Below are 19,448 nucleotides of genomic sequence, written 5' to 3'. Positions count from 1 at the left end.
ATCCTTCTCCCACTTTTTAATGGGGTTGTTTTTTTCTTTTAAATCTTTTTAAGTTCCTTACAGATTCTGGATATTAGCTGTTTTTCAGATGGTTAGATTGCAAAAATTTTCTCCCATTCTGTAGGCTGCTTGTTCACTCTAGTGATAGTTTCTTTTGCTGTGCAGAAGCTCTTTAGTTTAATTAGATCCCATTTGTCAATTTTGGCTTTTGTTGAAATTGCTTTTGGTGTTTTAGTAATGAAGTCTTTGCCCATGCCTATGTCCTGAATGGTATTGCCTAGGTTTTCTTCTAGGATTTTTATGTTTTTAGGTCTTATATTTAAATCTGTAAATCATCTTGAGTTGATTTTTTTTTTTTTTAGATGGAGTCTCGCTCTGTCACCCAGGCTTGATGCATATCTCCGCTCACTGCAAGCTCCCCATCCCGGGTTCACGCCATTCTCCTGCCTCAGCCTCCCAAGTAGCTGGGACTACAGGCACCCACCACCAGGCCCAACTAATTTTTTGTATTTTTAGTACAGACAGGGTTTCACCGTGTTAGCCAGGATGGTCTTGATCTCCTGACCTTGTGATCTGCCTGCCTCGGCCTCCCAAAGTGCTGGGATTACAGGCATGAGCCACTGCACCTGATCCTTGAGTTGACTTTTGTATAAGGTGTAAGGAAGGGTCCCAGTTTCAGTTTTCTGCGTATGGCTAGCCAGCTTTCCCAATACCATTTATTAAATAGGGTATCCTTTCCCCATTGCTTGTTTTTGTCAAGTTTGTCAAAGATCAGATGGTTGTAGATGTGTGGTGCTATTTCTGAGGCCTCTGTTCTGTTTCGCTGGTCTATATATCTGTTTGGTACCAGTACCATGCTGTTTTGGCTACTGTGTAGCCTTGCAGTTCAGTTTGAAGTCAGGTAGTGTGATGCCTCCAGCTTTGTTCTTTTTTTCTTAAGATTGTCTTGGCTATATGGGCTCTTTTTTGGTTCCATATGAAATTTAAAGTAGTTTTTTCTAATTCTGTGAAGAAAGTCAATGGCAGCTTGATGGGACTAGCATTGAACCTATAAATTACTTTGGGCTGTATGGCCATTTTCATGATATTGATTTTTCCTACCCGTGAGCACAAAATGTTTTTCCATTTGTTTGTGTCCTCTCTTGTTTCAGTTAAAGGCTATTCTTTGAGATGATAATATCCAGGTCCCTTATCCTCTGTCCTCCTGGGTTGGAGATACTCTTGCTATTAGAACAATCTAATTGTGAAGGGCCCTTCATGCTCCTGTATTGGATAGGGAGGCTTTTCCTCTATATTGCTACCTTCCATCCAAGATACATTGTCCAATAGAAATGTAAGCCACAATGCAAGTTATTTAAGTAATTTTTTTCCAATAGATTTTTTTTTAAAAAAAATAAATACAAAACAGCTAACATTAAACTAACTTAATACTGCATTTTATTTAAGCCAACATAACTAAAACACTGTTTCAGTATGTAATCAATACAGATATTTTACTTTGTGTTCTGGCAAAGCCTTTAAAATAGATGTGTATTACACAGCGCATGTCAATTCTGACTACTGCATTTCCAGTACTCAATAGCCATGTAAGGCTAGTAGCTATCATACTGGACAGTGAAGACCTGGATCCATCCCACTCTCCATTTGGAATATAGGGAGCTTATGGGTATCCTAATACTTTGGGGGAATGAAAGATGGCATTCCTGCTGAACATTAAGTGAGAGATGTACTAACAATGTCCATGATAACTTATCATCAGTTTTCAAGTTGGCTATATAATAATGCCAAAAATCAGATATACCTGCCCTTTTAAACATCCTCTCTCTTCCAAAACAAAACAAGAAAACAAAAACCAAATCTAGACTTGGTACTACATAAGGATTCACACACAGCTCCAGGAATAAGTGTTGAGGAAAACCTTACATTCATTGTAATTATGTTTCCACACTTTGGCAAACTGAGAAGGGAAAATATATGTGTCCTCTCCATGACCTATCTTTCGTATTTACACTCCTATGTAGTCCCCTCTCACATTGTATTAGGATTGGTCTGTGTGAACAGAAGAAAGCATAAGTAATAGTCATTTCTAAGGTCAGATTATAAAAGAAAGCTTCTTGCTGTCTCTCCCACAGCTCATTCTAGGGGAAGCCAGCTGCCATATTGAGAAAACAGTCCTATGGAAAGGGCCATGGAACAAAGAACTGACTTCTGCCAACAACCTCACGAGTGAAACTAGAAGTGGTTCTTCTAGTCCTGGTCAAGTCTTATAGCCTGTGGCTCCAACTGATAGTGACTGCAACTTCATAAGAGACACTGAACCAGACCACCCAATAAGACACTCCAGATTCCAGACTCTCAGAAGTTGTGTGAAATAATCACCCCCAGTTGTTTTAAGCTGCTAAGTTTTGGGATAGTCTGTTAGATAGCAATAAATTGCCAATACAACATCCAAGAAATAAATTACTATGATAAATAAACATGGAGAGTAGATCTCTGTTTATAGACTGAGGTTTGTTAGAGTCCGATCGAAAGGAATGAAGGTGAACCTGAGGTTGGAGGATGAGGCCAGACTGTGACAGGAACAGAGAACAACGTGAAAAACATTCTAGAAAGAAAAATTATATTCCAGAATTTCTTTAAGCAGAACAAAAATACCAAAAACAAACAAACAAATACTTGTTTTCATTGTTTCCTAGCCTCTTGTAAAAATATACGGTCAGGATTGATTTATTTAAAGGAAGTTTTAGGTCTAGAAATCATCCCAGTGTTATCCAGATCATCAACAATTAAGAGAATAAAAGGAAAATGGAGGAAAAAGTTCTTCCTCATAAGGCTCAGGACATATTCTGAGACTATATAGCAGAGTCAACTGAAAGTGGCATTGTAACCCCTGCCTAGAGCTTCACCTCGTATTAAAGGAGGCTCTGGTTCTCCCTGAGGCCTACATTCCAGAAATGTTAACTGCATTTCTAAAGAATGTTAACTACGTTTCTTAGGAAGCCATGCCATTGGACTTAGTGTACAGAATGCTTTATGTGAGCTTCATTAATCTTATTAAATAACATGTTTTTGCCATTCATTGATTAGACATACAAATCATTCATCCCCAGAAGGAACTGCAAAGGAATCTAAAGTCACTCAAAACCCAGGCTTGTGCTGTCTGTGGTTGTCAAGGTAACAAATGTCTGACAATTCCAAGCTACCAGACCTCAGCAGACTATTTCGAAGCCACCATAGGTATTAGCCAGCCTTCCACCTTCCACTTCACATAACAGTTTCCAGAGGCATTCTCAGGAGAACTAATCAAGATATTAAGTTTATCCACAGACAACTAGAGTGCCAACACCCTGTAGCAAGTTAGAAGAAATAAATAGGATATTCTTTATGTTCAACCTTGGATGCTAAGTTCTTCAGCACTGAACCAGAGCCCCCTATGCTATCAGTGCTTATTACAGCAGCTGTATTCAGAGTACTAACTAAAAATAAGTGAACAAAGTCTGGAGATGCTAATTCGACTTGCTCCGTTATATTGAGCACAGCCATGATTATAGATGGTATTATTTCTTAAATGCTTAAGATAGGGCCAGACACAGTTAAATATTACCTCCTGTTTTAAATATTACCCTATGCAAAATGGGTATTCTCATTCTGGTTTCAAAGATGAGAAAATTGAGGCTCAGTGTGTGGTTAAATTCTTACCAAAACCACACAACTACCCAGTGACAGAGCCTTATGTGAACTGAACACTGACTTCAATGGGAGTTCTCATATTCACCGTGTTTTTTTTCACTACCACTTTGCTTCTTCCTGAAATTGAATCTATCTCTTCCTATTTCCTTTTAAGACCCAATTGATTTCTAAACATTTTCTCCCTATGCCTGCAAAGATGCTATTAAAGACATTTAAGAATTAGTGTGGCATGGGTAAAACCCTGTCTCTACTAAAAAGACAAAAAATTAGCCAGGCGTGGTGGCAGGCACCTGTAATCCCAGCTACTCGGGAGGCTGAGGCAGGAGAATGGTGTGAACCCAGAAGGCAGAGCTTGCGGTGAGCCGAGATCATGCCACTGCACTCCAGCCTGGGCGACAGAGCGAGACTCCGTTTCTAAATAAATAAATAAATAGAATTGGTGTGGCATAAGCGTTGAAAAATCAGCATAGATCCCTTATATCTTAGTATGGGAAAAGGTGCCAGAACACACTGAAATGCCACAGGGTGACATTCAGTCTCAGAACTGAAGGGTCCTGAGGGAACCATGGAGAGGAAAGCAGGATTCTCAAGGGCTCAGGACAGTCTTTTTCTATTTTAATAGGGGGTGTGGTCTTATCAGTGCAGGATGGCTGAATGTAAGCACTGACTGCCTGAACAAATGAATCATAGCAAGACAGAAATCTGACCTTATGAACAACCATTTTGCTTCAGAATTCCTATCAGAAAAAAAATGTGGAAGAATTTGTGCATTGTGTGGGAATATATATTTAGTTTCTCACACAGAAACTGGTCATATTAGTACTAAGAATATAACACAGCTGAAAAGACAGCTAGTGGTTTTAGCTACATAACCTCAGATTCCTCAGAGATGAAAAATTCTGTATTGGATACTAGAAACTTATAAATAAGTTGCCTTCATTGTTAGTTTCTTATGTTGCATGTATTTTTATTTTTATTTATTTATTTTTGAGACAGGGTCTCACTCTGTCACCCAGGCTGGAGTGCAGTAGTGCAATCACGACTCACTGCAGCCTCGACCTACTGGCTCAAGTGATCCCTCTGCCTCAGCCTCCTGATTAGCTGAGACTACAGGCATATGCCAGCATACCAGGAGAATTTTTGGATTTTTCGTAGAGACAGGGTTTCACCATGTTGCCTAGGCTGGTTTCGAACTCCTGGGCTTAAGGGATTCTTCTGCCTTGACCTCCCAAAGTGCTGAGATTACGGGCAGGAGCCACCCCACCCTGCCCTATGTTGCATGTGTTTTTAAAGATAATGTCACATGTATTTCTAAAGATAATATTCACTGAAGAATTTTTAAAAAATAAACAGAATTTGGCCTTTTAAAATGAGTTTCACATTTTGAGAATAAATATATTATATACTACTTTGCTAGTTCAACAAAAGTCAGGTCACTTTGTCATGATCTTTTTTGATAAGCAAGTAGTGCAATAATGCTGCATTTGAGATAGTTGAAAATTACACGGGAAGAGGAAAAAGAAGGAGAGAATATTCCAAAGGTCTGCAGTGATATGCACTGAGAAAAGTTTTTGAAACTAAACTATACTCTCAGGCAAATGAACACCATTTCTTGGGGGAGTCCATTAGTGGTGCAAAAAGTATGAGAATCTGTGTCAGTGTATTTCATTAAATAATGCAAATAGAAAGTCCTACATCATTAATAATATCCTAAAAAACCTTTATTAGATCTAACTTACTATTAAAAATATCCTTAAAAACATTTTATGTCTGATTATATAGCTGTGAAAGGATAAACAAGCTGTAAACAGGTGAAATTAACTTAGAAATACCTTTAAATAAAACAATAAAAACCATACTCGCGATTTAGAGATTGATGTGCAATTGAATACATTTTAGTGTCCAACATGAAGCATTTCTCTTGCAGGACTTTGCTGATTACTAGACATTTCAGGCTGACCAAGGGAATAAAAGTAAGCTTTATTTCTTCTGGGCCCAGTGGTCTCCATTTAATAGAAAAACACCCATTGACAAACAATACTTAACACTATCTTAGGCATATTGCTAACTGATTTCTAAATTTTTAGTTAAGCCATTATTAATTTTAACATTTGAACTATTTTCATACAACAAACCTTATATCATCTTGTCACTGCTGCTGCTCCTGCCATTGTAACCAAAGAGCCTTGGATAGCCATGATTGTAATGGAAAATTGCCTTGGACACTGTGGCTGCTAGCTATTATTGTCTCTTCTCATTTTCTTTTCCATGCAACTTTGTGCTCCTCTCACAAAAATACAATTTGTACATCCTTGACCTTTGATCTCAGCCACACACTTGCTTCAGTCAAAGGCATGTGGGCATAGGGACAGTGTGCCAGTTCCTCCAAGTTTAGCTCTTGAGAGGCCTCACCTGCTTCCAATCTGCTTCTTGCGCTCCTGTCACTGCCATGAAAACAACTTCCTCTGCCTGCATCATGGCCCCCAGACTGAGCACACACAGAGAAGAGCTGCCTTAGCAAGCCCAGTCAGCCCCACAGCCATAGTCTAGCTGCCCAGGCAAATCCAGCCTACATGAGCAGACCCAGCACACTTACAAGTGAGAGAAATGAATTCTTGTTGTTAAATGACTCTAACATTTTGCTTGCTTGTTACATAAAATTTCTGGCGATAGTTGACAGATACAATAGAGGCAGCATTTTGGAAGGAATTAATTAGAAGTGGTATGGTAGTGATCCAAATGACCTTATTTTCTTCCTGATATAATATTGCCAGTTTTCTCTCTGTTCAAATTATGTAAACTTTATTTTATTTATTTATTTATTTATTTTTGAGACAGAGTGTCACTCTGTCACCCAGGCTGGAATACAGTGGTACCATCGTGACTCACCGCAATCTCCACCTCCCGGGTTCAAGCAATTCTCCTGCTTCAACCTCCTGAGTAGCTAGGATTACAGGCACCCACCACCATGTCCAGCTAATTTTTGTGTTTTTAGTAGAGACAAGAGTTTCACCATGTTGGCTGGGCTGGTCTCGAACTCCTGACCTCAGGTGATCCACCCACCTCCCAAATTATGGAAACTTTAAGCTCTTTAAATGACAGTAATAGAAAGGTAACTTAATTCAATATACAAAAGTAAATAAAAATAATTTTAAAACTATAGATTTAATGTTGTTAACCAAATATGTAATAGCTAATTTAACTGATCTTTATTATTGTTTCAGTTTTTTGGGTAATAGAAATACTATCACACTATTTTAAAGAGAAATGTCTAGATTTAAACAGAAAAGACCACTGGAATTCAGTAATTATAGAGGGCTTCAAAACTTACATATTCATATTCTTCAAGTTGATTCTATAAAAATATTTATGCATTTTCTTGAGAGAGTCCATTTGGGGGATAAAAAGCAAGTATAAGTTTCCCTCTTTAAATATTAAATGTATCCAGTTTGCTACAACAATGAAATGATACACCTTATTAATTCACAAGCCTTATTTGTGAAAATCATGGAAATTTGCTTTGGGTCTAAGTATTTTAAATGGTCCTTCTTTCACATTATATTTTGGGTTACACAAACTGTAGCTTTATATATTACATGCAGATGTAGACATGACTCTTCTCAGCACAAGCCTGGAAATAAAGCAAACTGCCAAAAAAAAAAAAAAATGTTTTGTGTCTCAGTTTAAGTTTCTAAAGAAGAAAAACAGCAGAGCTCTCAAATTTCTTCACTGTAGAAAAAGGTTAATGCAGTTTCAGACAGAGGTCAATGCATTGATCAGTGTAGCTTCAAACAAGGAGGCAGGCCTTTTCATAGTGTTTATAATATGTCTCAAAATTATCAAAACGTCCATTTTACTGTGGTTTATAAATTCATCAAGCAAAAATTTCTATTGAAAAATCTTCTGCAGAACAGTAATTGTTGCTAAATAATTCCATGTGTAGCTACATGAGATATATTTATTTTAATGGTATCTAAGAACTTTTGTTTTATAAATGCCATATAAAATACATTAATTTTATGGTTATGATATAAAAATGAAGGACTGTGAACACAATCAGTTGGAACTGAAACTTAATAGAAATCTAAGGATTTATGGGAAGTTAAGACATTTTTCTTCTCCATCTCCCACCTTCTGTCTTTTAGTGACTCTTAGAATGCCACCATTCTGCTTTTTTGCAACTCAGCAAACAAAGGAACCAAACTCTTATCATGAGTTCACATTATTGAAATATCTCTGGATCAGTACCAATGTCTTTCTTTAAAAAACATGTTTCTACCCATCTCTTACTATCTCTGCTTTCACTAATCACTTTTTCATTAATTTTTCATTCAACAGCTATTTATTAAACCCATACTCTTTGCTAGGCACTGCCTATTAAGCAGTTTACAAAGAAAGACATGGGCTTAGCCCTCTTAGAGTTTACAGTATAATAGAGGAGATAGATGCTAAGTACATATATATGGAGACAAATAACTTCAAATAGCAATTAATGCAGTGAAGACAAAGAAATTGGGTGCTCTGAAAAATAATTAAAAATCTAAACTTAAAATTTAGATTGTATGCTCAATCTATAAAGAATTAACATTTAAGCTGAGATCTGAAGAATGCAAAAGAACTGGCCGCATGGAGACATTTCCAGGCAGTGGAGAAGGTGCATGCAAGAGTCCCGTAGCAAGAGACAGATCTGTGCTATTCTCTGAAATTCTGAACAGAGTTCCTTCATACCCTCATTTGACTTTTAGGTCATGGTACTTTATATTTTTATTTTCTCTTAATGTATATGTTCTGTTTTCAAAGCTGCTTAAGGGCAAAGTAATTGTTTAGAGCTATTTTTATCATCCACCGTGAAACTACTCTGCTTTCCAGCATCACAAACTAAAATGCCTCCAGAGTTAAGACTGGAGGAAAGTTGATGAAGAATAAGCATTTTATTCTTAATTGGGAGGAGGACATTTTTATTTTCTCACTGAATCAGTCAAGCTTCAGTCAGGAAAACAGAAGTCATTTTATGTATTCTGGGTATAATACAGCTGCTTTGAACCTCACACCCATTCAAGGTCTACCCAAACATCCATCTCGCCTTCCTGGAGATGTTGCTCTTCTTCCTTCTAAATCTGATTCTGATACCCCTCTTTAACAGACCAGAATCTGCATTTCACAGGAAAGTAGATTCTGGGAAATATAGTTCTCAACTTCTCTTCTTCAATGCACCTTTTCCACTTGGCATTTATATTTACCTTTGTAGCTGTTTGTAGGCTTCCGGATTGCAGTGATGAAAACAATACTCTGATTCTATCCAGCATGGTGTGATTATGCTTTAATCAACCAAAAACATGCCTACCTTTTTCTCAATGATGCCTATTATGTATTCATATTTGGATAATGTTCTGTTTTTTAATCTCAGTCATAATTTCCCTTTGATATCCTGTAACTTGAAGATTAAATTTACAGTATTAATTGCCATTAACATCTTTAACACACCTTGTAATAGACAGTATGGGAAAGAGAAAGTGGGAAAATGGTTGATGTAAAAATATCCACATAATCAAATAAGCAAGAAAAATACCCTGTTATTTCCCACCACAATCCCTATTTTTCAAGTGGTAACATGTCATAATTTCTTCCTCTACTGCCCACTCCATGTTCCCTTTGCCCTGAGCTAGTACCTCAGTGTATTGGGGTTCTTTATATGGTGACCTGAATCATCATTCAAGAAAGATCTGAAGTACAGTCATGCACTGTATAATGATATTTCTGTCAACGACGGACCACATGTGTGAGGGTTGTCCCATAAAATTATAATACTGCATTTTAATGTACCTTTTCTATGATTAGATACATAAATACAAACCATTGCTACTATTGCATGACAATTGCCTACAGTATTAAGTACAGCAGTATGCTGTATAGGTTTGTAGCCCAAGAGCAATAGGCTATACCATATAGCCTAGGTGTACAGTAGGCTATACCATCTAGGTTTGTGTAAGTACATTCTATGATGTTGACACAATGACAAAAACATCTAATAATGAATTTCTCAGAATGCATCCCTGTTGTTAAACAATACACGATTGTGTTAGTGTTCTTGCCTAAAGTGGGTTTTTGTATTTAATGTTCTATTAAATGTTATTACTGCACATAACAATACCATGAAGTGTCTTGAGGAAACCTCTGACCTCCAGACCATCTCCTCCATGCCTCTGTTTTGTAGATAATTAGAATCAATTATTCAAGTCAGAATAGTAATCCACTACTTTGCCTATGAGTTTGGTGGCAGAAAAAATTCAGTGACCGGGTGGAATTCTCGGCTTCCAATTCAGTGGAACAATAGTTGTGTCTCCAGATGAAAGCATCATTGTTATTAAGTACTTTATACAGGCAGAAACTGAAGTTTTGGGGACAAGAAGTGAAAATATTGTGGCTGGGTTATTAGGGGAAATAAAGAGAGAAGCCACTTCCAGTTTTACACCTTTGTTCCAGATCCTCTGTATTCTGAAAGTGGGAAAAATGTCACCATCTAAACATTAGAAGTTGAGAAAGTATGCCTCATCTTGTAGCAGAACATTTCATCTCATGTGGTTACTCAAGTATTGCCATAACTAAACCTTCAATACACTGTCTTGCCTGCTTTCACTAGGCCACTGCTTTAGATGTGATAAAGTCAGTGAATGAATTCCAGGAGTGTAAGTGCATTATCTTATTTCTTTTGTTGTTAAATGAGTACATTGTTCAAAAGCAGTGTTTTGCAGAATACCTTGATTTTAACAAAGCATTCAGTAAATGCTGGTAGTGGCATTTGAGACAGAGAAGGCAAATCTACATATAGAATAAGAATCCATTCCAGTAAGGATGAACTGCTGCTATGTCCGTGATTGAAGAGGTCCAATGCAATTGACTTGTTCTCATGTGGTCGGTCCTTAACCGCCATGGGGATTAATTCTATATCAGGAGTCTAGCCTCGGTTTCTGCTATTGGCAGGTGGGCAATGCAACTGTAGTGGTAGCTAGAAAATTCGTGTCAAAGTAAGTTTGTTATGAAAAAAAAATCTCCATCCCTGCTACCACAGTTACTTTGTTCATGAATGCATTAAACATACACAAGCTGGACGTTTTTTTCAACATTGACAGAGGATGTCTTGTGGAAAAAATTCACATAGGATGCAGGCATCTTTATTCTCGCTTCCTCTGACAGGTACATTGACTTCTGTCTTCACCAGTATTCAAATTATGTTTCTTTAAAATGCATACTATTGCCCATAAATAAAAAAAATAAATGAAGTTTATTTTTGTGACTTTAGGTTGGTCTTTCTTCTTCCTTATTGTTTTTAAAAATCAATTTTCTTTCCCAGCTTTATTAAGGTACATTTAATAAATAAAAATTGCATATATTTATAGTGCACAGTGTGATGTTTTGATATAAGTATACATTGTGAAATGAAATGATAAAGAAAAAAGTAATGTATCTATCATCTAATACTTATAATTTTGTTGTAGTGAGAACATTTAAGGTCTACTCTCTTGATAATTTCAAGAATGTAGAAACTATAGTCATCATGTGTACAATAGCTCTCCAGAACTTACTGCTTTTAATTGAAACTTTTTATCTTTTGGCCAACATCTCCCCAATACCCTTGTAACCACCATTAGACTCTTGGTTTATATAAGGTCAATTTTTAAAAAATTCCATGTATAGTGAGATCATATGGTATTGATCTTTCTGTGCATATCTTAGCATAATGTCCTCCAGGTTTATTCATGTTGTCCTAGATGACAGGATTTCTATCTTTTTTTAAGGCTTAATGGTATCCCATTGTGTTTTTTTAATTTTTAATTTTTGTGGGTACACAGTATATATATTTATGGGGTACATGAGATAATTTGGTATAGACATTCAATGCATAATAATCACATCATAGTAATTGGGTATTCATCCCCTCAAACATTTATTTTTTGTGTTACAAGCAAGCCAATTATACTTTTTAGCATTTTAAAATGTACAATTAAACTATTAATGACTACAGTCTCCCTATTGTACTGTCAAATACTAGGTGCTATTCACTTTTTTAATACCAAATAACCATCCCCACCTCCCCCTCCTCAACCCTTCTACTACCCTTCCCAGCTCTGTTAACTATCCTTTCATTCCCTGTCTCCATGAGTTCAATTATTTTGCTCTTCAGATACCACAAATAAGTGAGAACATGTAATGTTATGTCTTTCTGTGCATGGCTTATTTCACTTAACATAATGACCTCCAGTTCCATCCATGTTGTTGCAAATGAGACAATTTCATTCTTTTTTACGGCTGACTAGTATTCCATTGTGTATATACACATTTTCTATATCCATTCATCTATCTGTTCATGAACATTTAGATTGCTTCCAAATCTTGGTTATTACAAATAGTGCTGCAACAAACATGGGAATGCAGATATCTCTTTGAAATACTGATTTCCTTTTTTCATCAGTATATACCAAGCAGTGGGATTGCTGGATCATATGGTAGCTCTATTTTTAGGTTTTTGAGGAACCTTCAAACTGTTCTCTATAGTGGTTATAGTGTACAATAGTTTCCTTTTCTCCACATCCTTGTCAGCATTTGTTATTGCCTGCTTTTTGGATATAAAACATTTTAACTGGGGTGAGATGATACCTCATTGTAGTTTTGATTTGCATTTCTCTGAGTTTCAGTGATGCTGAGCACCTTATCATATGCCTGTCTGCCTGTCTTCTTTAGAGAAACATCTATTCAAGTATTTTGCCTATTTTAAAAATCAGATTATTAGTTTTCTTCTATAGAGTTGTTTGAGCTCCTTATATATTTTAGTTATTAACCCTTTGTCAAATGAGAAGTTTGCAAATATTTTTCTCCCATTGTGTGTGTTTTCTCTTCAATGATAATTGTTTCTTTTGCTGTGCAGAAGCTTTTTAACTGAATGTGATCTTATTTCTCAGTTTTTGCTTTGGTTGCTTGTGCTTGTGGGGTATTAACTTAAGACTATATTTTTTTTCCTCAGATCAATGTCCTGGAGAGTTTCCACACTGTTTTCCTGTAGTCATTTCATAGTGGGAGGTATAAGATTTAAGTCTTTAATTCGTTTTTATTTTTGTGTGTGTGTACGGTGAGAGACAAAAGTCTAGTTTCATTCCTCTGCATACGGGATATCCAGTTTTCCCAGAACCATTTATTGAAGATACTGTTTTCTCCTCACTGTATGTTCTTGGCATTTTTGTTGAAAATGAGTTCACTGTAGGTGTATGTGAATTTGTATTTTTAATTTCAATTTCATTTATCTCTTCTCTGATTCTTACTTATATTCTTCTTCTAAGTTTGGTTTGCTCTTTCTTTTCTAGTTCTTTGATATGCATCACATCATTTATTTGAAGATTTTCTTTTTTTCAACAAGGGTACTTACAGCTATAAACTTTTCTTAGTGCTGCTTTCACTGTATCTCATAGGTTTTGGTATGTTGTGTTTCCAGTTTCATTTATTTCAAGAAATTTTCCTTTTGTAGATAAGAAATATTGTATTTATTTCTTTCTTTAACTTTTAAGTTCAGGGGTACAAGTGCAGGTTTGTTACATAGGTAAACCTGTGTCATAGAGGTTTGTTACACAGATTATTTCATCACCCAGGTATTAAGCCTAATACTCATTACTTATTTTTCTTAATGATCTCCCCCTTCCCATCTTTTGTCCTTCAAAAGGCCCCAATGTGTGTTGGTCCCTCTATGTGGATCTTTTAGCTTCCACTTACAGGTGAGAATATGTGGCATTTGGTTTTCTGTTCCTGGGTTCGTTTGCTAAGGATATTGGCCTTCAGCTCCATCCATGTCTTTGCGAAGGATATAATCTTGTTCTTCTTTATGGCTGCATAGTATTCCATGGTGTATATGTACCACATTTTCTTTATCCAGTCTATCATTGATGAGAATTTAGGCTGATTCTATGTCTTTGCTATTGTGCATGGTGCCGCAGTGAAAATATGCATATGTGTGTCTAAATACCATGCAACTCAGCAATCCCATTACTAGGTATATACCCAAAGAAATATAAATCATTCTATTATAAAGACACATTCACACTATGTTCACTGCAGCATTATTCACAATAGCAAAGAAATTTCTCAATTTTCTTCTTAATTTCTTCGCTGACCCACTGGTCATTCAGAAGCACATTGTTTAATTTCCATTTTTTTAATGGTTTCCAAAATTCCTTTTGTTATTGAATTCTAGTTTTATTTTATTGTTACAGAGATGATGTTTGATATTATTTTAATTTTTTGAAGGTTTAGGGTGTGTTTCGTGACCTAACATATGGTCTATCCTTAAGAATGATCCATATGCTGAGAAGAATGTGTATTCTGCAGCTGTTGGATGAAATGTTCTGTAAATATTGATTACGTCCATTTCATCTGTAGTGTAGATTAAATCTGACGTTTGTTGATTTTCTGTCTGAGAGATCTGTCCAACGATTAAAGTTGGGTGTTGAAGGCTCTGGCTATAATTGTATTGAGGTCTATATCTCCCTTTACCTCTAATAATATTTGCTTTATTTATCTGGGTGCTCTAGTGTTCAGTGATATATGTTTATAATCATTATATTCTCTTGCTGCGTTGACCCCTATATCATTTTATAATGACCTTCTTTGTCTCTTCTGGCAGTTTTTGTCTTAAAATCTATTTTGTCTGATGTAAGTGTAGCTACTCTTGCTCTTCTTTGCTGACGTTGTCATGAAATATATTTTTCATCCCTTTATTTTTAGTCTATATGTATCTTTATAGGTGATGTGTGTTTCTTGTAGGTAACAGATCGATGGGTCTTGGTTTTTCATCCCTTCAGTTACTCTACATCTTTTGATTGGGGAGTTTAGTCCACTTACATTCAATGTTGTTAAAATTCGTAAGTAGGGGCTTACTCCTGCCATTTTGATATTTGCTTTCTGGTTGTTTTGCAGTCTTCTCTTTCCTTCTTTCTTCCTTCCTATCTATCTTTTAGTGAGGGTGAGGGTGATTTTCTTGATTCAAATATTTTAGCTTCTTGATTTTTATTTTTTTGTGTATCTGTTGCATGCTTTTTGATTTGAGGTTACCAAGAGGTTTGCAAATACTATGTTAAACTCGTAATTTTAAAGTGATGACAAAACTTAACTCCAATTGCATATAGAAACAAGGAAGCAGACACACAAAAAGAAAACTAATAAAAACTCTAACTTCATCTCCTGCTTTTTAACATTTTACTGTTTATCTTTATGTCTAATTGTCTATGCCTTGAAAAGTCATTGTAGTTATTGTTTATGAATGGTTCATCATTTAGTCTTTCTACTTAAGAAAAGAGTAGTTTACACACCATCATTGCAGTGTTACACTATTCCGTGTTTTTCTATGTTTACTATTATCAGTGAGTTTTCAACCTTCAGATGGTTTCTTCTTGTTCATTAACCTCTTTTTATTTCAGACTTTTTAGCATTTCTTGTAGGACAAGTCTGGTATTGATGAAATCCCTTAGCTTTTGTTTGTCCAGATTTATTTCTCCTTCACAAATGGAACATATTTTCACTAGATACACTATTCAAGTTTTTTTTTCCCCCTTTAGCACTTTAAATATGTCATGTCACTCTCTCCTGGCCTGTAAGATTTCCACTGAAAAGTGTGCTGCCAGATGTATTGGAGATCCATTGTATGTTATTTCTTACATTTTCACTTGATGCTTTTAGGATCCTTTCTTTGTCCCTAGCCTTTGGAAGTTTGATTATTAAATGTCTTGAGGTAGTCTACTTTGGGTTAAATTTGCTTGGTGTTCCACAACTCTTTTGTTCTTGAATAATGATGTTTCTTTACAGGTTTGAGCAGCCCTTTGATATTATTCCTTTAAAAAAACTTCTGCCAGGTACACTGGCTCACACCTGTAATCTCAGCACTTTGGGACATTGAGGCGGGTGGATCACCTGAGGTCAGGAGTTCGAGACCAGCCTGGTCAACATGGTGAAACCCTGTTTCTACTAAAAATACAAACATTAGCTGGGCATAGTGGTGGGCGCCTGTAATCCCAGTTACTCAGGAGGCTGAGGCAGTAGAATTGAACCCAGGAGGCAGAGGTTGCAGTGAGCCGAGATTGTGTCATTACACTCTAGCCTGTGTGACAGAGCAAGACTCAAACAAACAAAACAAAAAGTTCTACCCCTACCTCATTATCTACCTCCTCTTAGTTTGCCCTTTTGAGGTTTTTTCTTATAAGTGTATTCATTGTATTTTGTTTTCTTTTATATCCTCTGACTGTGTATTTTTAAATACCCTGTTTTTGAGCTCACTAATTTCTTCTTCTGTTTGATTGATTCTGCTATTAGGAGACTCTGACCCTTTCTTCAATATGTCCACTGCATTGTCTAACTCTAGGATTTCTGCTTGTTTCTGAGTCTTTTTGTTAAATCTATCAGATCGAATTCTGAATTCTTTCTTTGTGTTATCTTGAATTTCCTTGAGTTCCCTCAACATGGCTATTTTGAATTCTCCGTCTGAAAGGACATATATCTTTTTCTCCAGGATTACTCCCTATTGTCTTATATAGTTCATTTGATGAGGCCATATTTTTCTGGGTGGTGTCGATGCTTGTAGATGTTTGTTGGTGTCTGGGCATTGAAGAGTTATATATTTATTACAGTCTTCACAGTCTGGGCTTATTTGTACCTGTCTTTCTTGGGAAGGCTTTGCAGGTATTCAAAGAGACTTGGGCCTCAAGCCCATTAATGATGTGGTGGTTTTTGCAGACTCAAGGAGGTATCCTCTTGGTGGTCTTAGATAAGATCCAGCATAATCTCTGGATTACCTTCATGTAACACTTCATATAACTCTTCAATGCCCAGACACCAAAAATGTAAGGGAAAAATAAAATGGTAATCTCTGGATTACCTTCCTGATAATCCTGGTAGTCCAGAGATTACCATTTTCTTTTTCCCTTACATTTTTTGGTTTTTCCTTACTTTTTCCCAAACAAATGATGTCTCTCTCTGTGCTCATCCACATAGAGCTGGGAGTGTTATGATGCAAGCACTCCTGTGGTTACCACCACTGGGACTGTGCTGGGTCAGACTTGAAGCCAAAAGAGCACTGGGTCTTGCCCAAGGCCCTCGCCTTCAGGATGGCAAGTTCTTCCAGGCCCTTTGGCATGTCCAGAGACGCTGTCTGGGAGCAAAGACACAGAGCCCAAAACCTTAGCAGTTTACATGATGTTGTATTCTACTGCAGCTAAGCTGGCACCCACACCACAATACAAAGTCCTTCCTACTCTTCTCTCTCCTCTCCACAGGCAGAGATGCCTCTCCCCGTGGCCACCACCACCACTGGTCCATGGGGGTTTTGCCAGATCACCATGATGTTCGCTTACAGCCCAAGGGCTCTTCTGTCAGTCTGTGGTCAATGCTGCCAGGCCTGGAACTCACCTGTAAGGTAGTGGGATCCCCTCTGGCCCAGGTAAGGTTCAGAACTCATGTTCAAGATCCTAGGCGTGAATGTGGGTACTCCAAGATCATGACTATTGTTCTACCTTACTGTGGCTAAGCTGGTTCTTAAGGTGCAAGACAAAGTTCCCTTTACTTTTCTCTCCACTTTTCTTAAGCAAGAGTTTTTCACCATAGCCCCCACAGCTGGGAATGTGCTGGATCACCCATGAAGCCAGCATGTCTCAGAGCCCAAGGCCTACAGCATACATCTTGGGAATTGCTGCTAATTATTCAGGGCCCAAGGGCTCTTAAGTCAGCAGGTGATGAATCCTGCCAGGACTGGGTTCTTCCCTTCAAGGCAGTGGATTTTTTTTTTTTTTTTTTTCCCCAGAGTGTGTCTAGAAATGTCATATAGGAGTTAGTGCCTGGAATAGAGGCCTCACAGCTCAGCCCAGTGCCCTATCCCACTGTGGCTGAGCTGGTATTCAAGATGCAAGTCAAGGTCTTCTTTACTCTTCACTCCCCTCTCCTTAAGCAGAAGTAAGGAGTCACTTTCATTGCTACAAGCTGTACTGCCTGGGGTTGGGAGAGTGATGGCCCCATACTCCCTTAAGCCTTACCAGCTTCTGTCTCACTAGGTCATGTGCCACTCTAGTCCACTGGCTCTAAGCCCAGTCTAGCATGAGGAATTGCCTAGAAATTGCAATCCATGTGTCCTAGGCTTCCTTTCAAGTTTACCTAGGAACCCAGATCACTTCAATCCACAGTAGCAAGGCTTACTGAGAAACTCAAGTTCCAACCATTGGGATGAGCGATTCCCTTGTGGCTAGGGCTGGTCCAAATGCTTTCTCTGTTCATGGGTGCTGGCTGACCTCTGCACAGCTTTATTCTCTGCTGTGACAGAGCAGCACTGAGTTCAATGTAAAGTACCCAAATCACTGGTCTCTCCCTCCCCAAAGTGTACAGATTCTCTCTCCATGCCAAATGGCAGCTGCTGATAAGGGAGAGGTGGTGTTGGAGATTCAAGATTGTTTTCCCATTCCTCTTCAATGCTTCTTTTAGTGATATGAAGTAAAAAATGAGGTACTGTGATTGCTTGCCTGATTTTTTGTTCTTGTGATGGTGCTTTTCTGTGTGCACAGATGTTAAAATTTGGTGTTACTACAGTGGGGTGCAGGGGTGTATACAATGGTGAAGGTTTCTATTCTCCTAGCTTGCTCCACCCCTCCATTGTGTTTAAAACCTTCAATGTATATAAAACCACATTTTCTTTATCCATGTGTCCATCAGTGGACACTTAAGTTGATTCCATGTCTTGGCTACTGTGAAAAATACTGCAATAAACCTGGGAGTGCAAACATCTCTTTGAAAAACTGACTTCATTTATTTTGGATATATATCTGTAAATGGGTTTCTTGAATCATATGGTAGTCCCATTTTTTATTCTTTGAGGAACCTCTGTCCTGTTTTCCATAATGACAGCACCCCTTTACATTTCCAACAACAGTATACGAGAGTTTCTCTTTCTTCACATCCTTGCCAACACTTATCTTTTGTCTTATTTATACTAGCCATTTTAGCATGTGTGAGGTGATGTATCACTGTGGTTTTAGTTTACATTTCCTAATGATTAATAATGTTGAACAGTTTTAATATACTTTTTAGCCATTTGAATGTCTTCTTTTGAGCAATTTCTATTCAGATCCTATGCCCATTTTTTAAATTGGCTTTTGTTTTGCTATTGTTTGAGCTTCTTATGTATGTTGGATATTACCTCCATATCAGATGTACATTTTGAAAATATTTTCTCTCATCCTGTAGGTAGTCTCTTCCCTCTGTTGATTGTGTCCTTTGCTGTGTAGAAGTTTTTCAGTTTGATGCAATCCCATTGCCTATTTTTTTTTTTTTTGACTGTGCTTTTAGAGTAATATCCCCAAATCCCTTACCCAGACTCACGTATTAAAGCAATTTCTTGTGTCTTCTTTTAGTAGTTTTATAGTTTAGGTCTTATATTTAAGTCTTTAAACCATTTTGAGTTGATTTTTGTATGTTGTATGAGATATGGTCCAATTTTGTTCTTCCCCAGCATGACTTATTGAAAAGACTGTTCCCTTTCCATTGTGTGTTCTTGGCACCTTTGTCAAAGTGAAATTAATAGTACATGTGTAGGTTTATTTCCAGGCTTTCCATTCTGTTCCGTTAGTCCATGTGTCTGTTTTTATGCCAATACCATGCTGTTTTTATTATTACAGCTTTGTATTATATTTTAAAATTAAGTAGTTTGGTGCTTCCAGGTTTATTTTGGCTCAGCTTTCTTT

General features: G+C 37.1%; 1 long non-coding RNA gene across 1 annotated transcript in view; it reads left to right on the top strand.

Annotated features, from left to right (window-relative positions):
- LOC106993722 (uncharacterized) overlaps positions 1-2,475 on the top strand; it is a 37,723-nt gene extending 35,248 nt beyond the window's left edge. Inside the window, exon 6 of the long non-coding RNA XR_013405050.1 lies at positions 2,133-2,475. This is a non-coding gene — a long non-coding RNA (uncharacterized LOC106993722). The remainder of the gene's footprint in view (positions 1-2,132) is intronic.
- The last annotated feature ends 16,973 nt before the right edge of the window (positions 2,476-19,448 follow it).

The sequence above is a fragment of the Macaca mulatta genome, chromosome 15 (genome assembly GCF_049350105.2).
Source record: "Macaca mulatta isolate MMU2019108-1 chromosome 15, T2T-MMU8v2.0, whole genome shotgun sequence".
In the NCBI taxonomy this organism is placed as follows: domain Eukaryota; kingdom Metazoa; phylum Chordata; class Mammalia; order Primates; family Cercopithecidae; genus Macaca; species Macaca mulatta.
Note: the sequence above shows the minus strand (reverse complement) of the source record. Positions and strands in the feature narration are given on the sequence as shown.